An 8,979-nucleotide genomic window follows, 5' to 3' on the forward strand; every position below is an offset into this window, starting at 1 on the left:
TGAAATAACAACTTTGATTGTAGAAACAATCTAATACATCCTAAGCCATCACGTATTACAAAAACATTCTATAAAATTTCAAACTCGCTTATCGCAGTTACTATGGAAGATACAGAAGTGATTTTGCACTCAATATCATCAGGTCAAAGCTCTCTATTGGCCATCATGAAAAAATTAATCCATATGTAATATTCAGGCTTTGTTACAATAGAAACTCTCATAACAATAAAGTAAACAATCTATTTGTGCATGATTGTAGTCGTCGTCGTGGAGATTTGAAATAACAACTTTGATTGTAGAAACAATCTAATACATCCTAAGCCATCACGTTTTACAAAAACATTATATAAAATTTCAAACTCGCATATCTCCGTTACTACAGAAGATACAGAAGTGATTTTGCACACAATATCATCAGGTCGAAGCTCTCTATTGGCTCATCAAAAAAATTTAATCCATGTTTAATATTCATGCTTAGTTACCATGAAAACTCTCATAACAATAAAGTAAACAATCAATTTGTGCATGATTGTAGTCGTCGTCGTGGAGATTTGAAATAAACACTTTGATTGTTGAAACAATGTAACACATCCTAAGGCATCACGTTTTACAAAAACATGATACAAAATTTCAAACTCGCATATCTCCGTTACTATGGAAAATACAGAAGTGATTTTACACTCAATGTAAACAGGTCGGAGCTCTGTAGTGGCTCTTCAGAAAAAAATTAATCAATGTGTAATATTCATGCTTAGATACCATGGAAACTTTCATAACAATAAAGTAAACAGTCAATTTGTGCATGATTGAAGTCGTCGTCGAAGAGATTTGATATAACAACTTTGATTGTTGAAACAATCTAATACATCCTAAGCCATCACGTATTACAAAAACCTTATATAAAATTTCAAACCTGCTTATCGCAGTTACTGTGGAAGATACAGAAGTGATTTTGCACTCAATATCATCAGGTCGAAGCTCTCTATTGGCCATCAGGAAAAAATTAATCCATATGTAATATTCAGGCTTTGTTACAATAGAAACTCTCATAACAATAAAGTAAACAATCTATTTGTGCATGATTGTAGTCGTCGTCGTGGAGATTTGAAATAACAACTTTGATTGTAGAAACAATCTAATACATCCTAAGCCATCACGTTTTACAAAAACATTATATAAAATTTCAAACTCGCATATCTCCGTTACTACAGAAAACACAGAAGTGATTTTGCACACAATATCATCAGGTCGAAGCTCTCTATTGGGCCATCAAAAAAATTTAATCCATGTTTAATATTCATGCTTAGTTACCATGGAAACTCTCATAACAATAAAGTAAACAATCAATTTGTGCATGATTGTAGTCGTCGTCGTGGAGATTTGAAATAAACACTTTGATTGTTGAAACAATGTAACACATCCTAAGGCATCACGTTTTACAAAAACATGATTCAAAATTTCAAACTCGCATATCTCAGTTACTATGGAAAATACAGAAGTGGTTTTACACTCAATGTAAACAGGTCGGAGCTCTGTAGTGGCTCTTCAGAAAAAATTTAATCGATGTGTAATATTCATGCTTAGTTACCATGGAAACTTTCATAACAATAAAGTAAACAATCAATTTGTGCATGATTGTAGTCGTCGTCGTGGAGATTTGAAATAAACACTTCTTTGTTGAAACAATGTAATACATCCTAGGGCATCACGTTTTACAAAAACCTTATATAAAATTTCAAACTCGCATATCTTCGTTACTATAGAAGATACAGAAGTGATTTTGCACTCAATATCATCAGGTCGAAGCTCTCTATTGGGTCATCAAAAAAAAATTAATCCATGTTTAATATTCATGCTTAGTTACCATGGAAACTCTCATAACAATAAAGTAAACAATCAATTTGTGCATGATTGTAGTCGTCGTCGTGGAGATTTGAAATAAACACTTTGATTGTTGAAACAATGTAATACATCCTAAGCCATCACGTTTTACAAAGACGTTATATAAAACTTCAAACTCGCATATCGCCGTTACTATAGAAGATACACAAGTGATTTTACACTCAATGTAATCAGGTCGAAGCTCTCTATTGGCCATCAGTAAAAATAAACCATGTGTAATATTCAGGCTTTGTTACCATGGAAATTCTCATAACAATAAAGTAAACAACCAATTTTGGCTTGAATACAGTCGTCGTCGTGGAGATTTGAAATAACTGCTTTGATTGTTGAAACAATATAATATACATCCTAAGCCATCACGTTTTACAAAAACATGATACAAAATTTCAAACTCGCATATCGCCGTTACTATAGAAGATACACAAGTGATTTTACACTCAATGTAATCAGGTCGAAGCTCTCTATTGGCCATCAGTAAAAATATACCATGTGTAATATTCAGGCTTTGTTACCATGGAAATTCTCATAACAATTAAGTAAACAATCAATTTGTGCATGATTGTAGTTGTCGTCGTGGAAATGTGAAATAACCACTTTGATTGTTGAAACAATCTATTACATCCTAAGCCATCAAGTTTTACAAAAACATGATATAAAATTTCAAACTCGCATATCTCCGTTACTACAGAAGATACAGAAGTGATTTTGCACACAATATCATCAGGTCGAAGCTCTCTATTGGGTCAATACCATGGAAACTCTCATAACAATAAAGTAAACAATCAATTTGTGCACGATTGTAGTCGTCGTCGTGGAGATTTGAAATAACCACTTTGATTGTTGAAAGAATGTAATACATCCTAGGGCATCACGTTTTACAAAAACCTTATATAAAATTTCAAACTCGCATATCTCCGTTACTATAGAAGATACAGAAGTGATTTTGTACTCAATATCATCAGGTCGAAGCTCTCAATTGGGTCATCATAAAAAATTAATCCATGTTTAATATTCATGCTTAGTTACCATGGAAACTCTCATAACAATAAAGTAAACAATCAATTTGTGCATGATTGTAGTCGTCGTCGTGGAGATTTGAAATAACAACTTTGATTGTTGAAACAATGTAATACATCCTAAGCCATCACGTTTTACAAAGACGTAATACAAAACTTCAAACTCGCATATCGCAGTTACTATGGAAGATACAGAAGTGATTTTGCACTCAATATCATCAGGTCAAAGCTCTCTATTGGCCATCATGAAAAAATTAATCCATATGTAATATTCAGGCTTTGTTACAATAGAAACTCTCATAACAATAAAGTAAACAATCTATTTGTGCATGATTGTAGTCGTCGTCGTGGAGATTTGAAATAACAACTTTGATTGTAGAAACAATCTAATACATCCTAAGCCATCATGTATTACAAAAACATTCTATAAAATTTCAAACTCGCTTATCGCAGTTACTATGGAAGATACAGAAGTGATTTTGCACTCAATATCATCAGGTCAAAGCTCTCTATTGGCCATCATGAAAAAATTAATCCATATGTAATATTCAGGCTTTGTTACAATAGAAACTCTCATAACAATAAAGTAAACAATCTATTTGTGCATGATTGTAGTCGTCGTCGTGGAGATTTGAAATAACAACTTTGATTGTAGAAACAATCTAATACATCCTAAGCCATCACGTTTTACAAAAACATTATATAAAATTTCAAACTCGCATATCTCCGTTACTACAGAAGATACAGAAGTGATTTTGCACACAATATCATCAGGTCGAAGCTCTCTATTGGGCCATCAAAAAAATTTAATCCATGTTTAATATTCATGCTTAGTTACCATGGAAACTCTCATAACAATAAAGTAAACAATCAATTTGTGCATGATTGTAGTCGTCGTCGTGGAGATTTGAAATAAACACTTTGATTGTTGAAACAATGTAACACATCCTAAGCCATCACGTTTTACAAAAACATGATACAAAATTTCAAACTCGCATATCTCCGTTACTATGGAAAATACAGAAGTGATTTTACACTCAATGTAAACAGGTCGGAGCTCTGTAGTGGCTCTTCAGAAAAAAATTAATCGATGTGTAATATTCATGCTTAGATACCATGGAAACTTTCATAACAATAAAGTAAACAGTCAATTTGTGCATGATTGAAGTCGCTGTCGAAGAGATTTGAAATAACAACTTTGATTGTTGAAACAATCTAATACATCCTAAGCCATCACGTATTACAAAAACCTTATATAAAATTTCAAACCTGCTTATCGCAGTTACTATGGAAGATACAGAAGTGATTTTGCACTCAATATCATCAGGTCGAAGCTCTCTATTGGCCATCAGGAAAAAATTATTCCATATGTAATATTCAGGCTTTGTTACAATAGAAACTCTCATAACAATAAAGTAAACAATCTATTTGTGCATGATTGTAGTCGTCGTCGTGGAGATTTGAAATAACAACTTTATTTGTAGAAACAATCTAATACATCCTAAGCCATCACGTTTTACAAAAACATTATATAAAATTTCAAACTCGCATATCTCCGTTACTACAGAAGACACAGAAGTGATTTTGCACACAATATCATCAGGTCGAAGCTCTCTATTGGGCCATCAAAAAAATTTAATCCATGTTTAATATTCATGCTTAGTTACCATGGAAACTCTCATAACAATAAAGTAAACAATCAATTTGTGCATGATTGTACTCGTCGTCGTGGAGATTTGAAATAAACACTTTGATTGTTGAAACAATGTAACACATCCTAAGGCATCACGTTTTACAAAAACATGATTCAAAATTTCAAACTCGCATATCTCAGTTACTATGGAAAATACAGAAGTGATTTTACACTCAATGTAAACAGGTCGGAGCTCTGTAGTGGCTCTTCAGAAAAAATTTAATCGATGTGTAATATTCAAGCTTAGTTACCATGGAAACTTTCATAACAATTAAGTAAACAATCAATTTGTGCATCATTGTAGTCGTCGTCGTGGAGATTTGAAATAACCACTTTGATTGTTGAAACAATGTAATACATCCTAGGGCATCACGTTTTACAAAAACCTTATATAAAATTTCAAACTCGCATATCTCCGTTACTATAGAAGATACAGAAGTGATTTTGCACTCAATATCATCAGGTCGAAGCTCTCTATTGGGTCATCAAAAAAAAATTAATCCATGTTTAATATTCATGCTTAGTTACCATGGAAACTCTCATAACAATAAAGTAAACAATCAATTTGTGCATGATTGTAGTCGTCGTCGTGGAGATTTGAAATAAACACTTTGATTGTTGAAACAATGTAATACATCCTAAGCCATCATGTTTTACAAAGACGTTATATAAAACTTCAAACTCGCATATCGCCGTTACTATAGAAGATACACAAGTGATTTTACACTCAATGTAATCAGGTCGAAGCTCTCTATTGGCCATGAGTAAAAATAAACCATGTGTAATATTCAGGCTTTGTTACCATGGAAATTCTCATAACAATAAAGTAAACAACCAATTTTGGCTTGAATACAGTCGTCGTCGTGGAGATTTGAAATAACTGCTTTGATTGTTGAAACAATATAATATACATCCTAAGCCATCACGTTTTACAAAAACATGATACAAAATTTCAAACTCGCATATCTCCGTTACTATGGAAAATACAGAAGTGATTTTACACTCAATGTAAACAGGTCGGAGGTCTCTAGTGGCTCTTCAGAAAAAAATTAATCCATGCGTAATATTCATGCTTAGTTACCATGGAAACTTTCATAACAATTAAGTAAACAATCAATTTGTGCATGATTGTAGTTGTCGTCGTGGAAATGTGAAATAACCACTTTGATTGTTGAAACAATCTATTACATCCTAAGCCATCAAGTTTTACAAAAACATGATATAAAATTTCAAACTCGCATATCTCCGTTACTACAGAAGATACAGAAGTGATTTTGCACACAATATCATCAGGTCGAAGCTCTCTATTGGATCAATACCATGGAAACTCTCATAACAATAAAGTAAACAATCAATTTGTGCACGATTGTAGTCGTCGTCGTGGAGATTTGAAATAACCACTTTGATTGTTGAAAGAATGTAATACATCCTAAGCCATCACGTTTTACAAAGACGTAATACAAAACTTCAAACTCGCATATCGCAGTTACTATGGAAGATACAGAAGTGATTTTGCACTCAATATCATCAGGTCAAAGCTCTCTATTGGCCATCATGAAAAAATTAATCCATATGTAATATTCAGGCTTTGTTACAATAGAAACTCTCATAACAATAAAGTAAACAATCTATTTGTGCATGATTGTAGTCGTCGTCGTGGAGATTTGAAATAACAACTTTGATTGTAGAAACAATCTAATACATCCTAAGCCATCACGTATTACAAAAACATTCTATAAAATTTCAAACTCGCTTATCGCAGTTACTATGGAAGATACAGAAGTGATTTTGCACTCAATATCATCAGGTCAAAGCTCTCTATTGGCCATCATGAAAAAATTAATCCATATGTAATATTCAGGCTTTGTTACAATAGAAACTCTCATAACAATAAAGTAAACAATCTATTTGTGCATGATTGTAGTCGTCGTCGTGGAGATTTGAAATAACAACTTTGATTGTAGAAACAATCTAATACATCCTAAGCCATCACGTTTTACAAAAACATTATATAAAATTTCAAACTCGCATATCTCCGTTACTACAGAAGATACAGAAGTGATTTTGCACACAATATCATCAGGTCGAAGCTCTCTATTGGCTCATCAAAAAAATTTAATCCATGTTTAATATTCATGCTTAGTTACCATGAAAACTCTCATAACAATAAAGTAAACAATCAATTTGTGCATGATTGTAGTCGTCGTCGTGGAGATTTGAAATAAACACTTTGATTGTTGAAACAATGTAACACATCCTAAGGCATCACGTTTTACAAAAACATGATACAAAATTTCAAACTCGCATATCTCCGTTACTATGGAAAATACAGAAGTGATTTTACACTCAATGTAAACAGGTCGGAGCTCTGTAGTGGCTCTTCAGAAAAAAATTAATCAATGTGTAATATTCATGCTTAGATACCATGGAAACTTTCATAACAATAAAGTAAACAGTCAATTTGTGCATGATTGAAGTCGTCGTCGAAGAGATTTGATATAACAACTTTGATTGTTGAAACAATCTAATACATCCTAAGCCATCACGTATTACAAAAACCTTATATAAAATTTCAAACCTGCTTATCGCAGTTACTGTGGAAGATACAGAAGTGATTTTGCACTCAATATCATCAGGTCGAAGCTCTCTATTGGCCATCAGGAAAAAATTAATCCATATGTAATATTCAGGCTTTGTTACAATAGAAACTCTCATAACAATAAAGTAAACAATCTATTTGTGCATGATTGTAGTCGTCGTCGTGGAGATTTGAAATAACAACTTTGATTGTAGAAACAATCTAATACATCCTAAGCCATCACGTTTTACAAAAACATTATATAAAATTTCAAACTCGCATATCTCCGTTACTACAGAAAACACAGAAGTGATTTTGCACACAATATCATCAGGTCGAAGCTCTCTATTGGGCCATCAAAAAAATTTAATCCATGTTTAATATTCATGCTTAGTTACCATGGAAACTCTCATAACAATAAAGTAAACAATCAATTTGTGCATGATTGTAGTCGTCGTCGTGGAGATTTGAAATAAACACTTTGATTGTTGAAACAATGTAACACATCCTAAGGCATCACGTTTTACAAAAACATGATTCAAAATTTCAAACTCGCATATCTCAGTTACTATGGAAAATACAGAAGTGGTTTTACACTCAATGTAAACAGGTCGGAGCTCTGTAGTGGCTCTTCAGAAAAAATTTAATCGATGTGTAATATTCATGCTTAGTTACCATGGAAACTTTCATAACAATAAAGTAAACAATCAATTTGTGCATGATTGTAGTCGTCGTCGTGGAGATTTGAAATAAACACTTCTTTGTTGAAACAATGTAATACATCCTAGGGCATCACGTTTTACAAAAACCTTATATAAAATTTCAAACTCGCATATCTTCGTTACTATAGAAGATACAGAAGTGATTTTGCACTCAATATCATCAGGTCGAAGCTCTCTATTGGGTCATCAAAAAAAAATTAATCCATGTTTAATATTCATGCTTAGTTACCATGGAAACTCTCATAACAATAAAGTAAACAATCAATTTGTGCATGATTGTAGTCGTCGTCGTGGAGATTTGAAATAAACACTTTGATTGTTGAAACAATGTAATACATCCTAAGCCATCACGTTTTACAAAGACGTTATATAAAACTTCAAACTCGCATATCGCCGTTACTATAGAAGATACACAAGTGATTTTACACTCAATGTAATCAGGTCGAAGCTCTCTATTGGCCATCAGTAAAAATAAACCATGTGTAATATTCAGGCTTTGTTACCATGGAAATTCTCATAACAATAAAGTAAACAACCAATTTTGGCTTGAATACAGTCGTCGTCGTGGAGATTTGAAATAACTGCTTTGATTGTTGAAACAATATAATATACATCCTAAGCCATCACGTTTTACAAAAACATGATACAAAATTTCAAACTCGCATATCGCCGTTACTATAGAAGATACACAAGTGATTTTACACTCAATGTAATCAGGTCGAAGCTCTCTATTGGCCATCAGTAAAAATATACCATGTGTAATATTCAGGCTTTGTTACCATGGAAATTCTCATAACAATTAAGTAAACAATCAATTTGTGCATGATTGTAGTTGTCGTCGTGGAAATGTGAAATAACCACTTTGATTGTTGAAACAATCTATTACATCCTAAGCCATCAAGTTTTACAAAAACATGATATAAAATTTCAAACTCGCATATCTCCGTTACTACAGAAGATACAGAAGTGATTTTGCACACAATATCATCAGGTCGAAGCTCTCTATTGGGTCAATACCATGGAAACTCTCATAACAATAAAGTAAACAATCAATTTGTGCACGATTGT

The sequence above is a fragment of the Lepisma saccharinum genome, unplaced genomic scaffold (genome assembly GCF_977018435.1).
Source record: "Lepisma saccharinum unplaced genomic scaffold, izLepSacc3.1 HAP1_SCAFFOLD_89, whole genome shotgun sequence".
NCBI lineage: Eukaryota > Metazoa > Arthropoda > Insecta > Zygentoma > Lepismatidae > Lepisma > Lepisma saccharinum.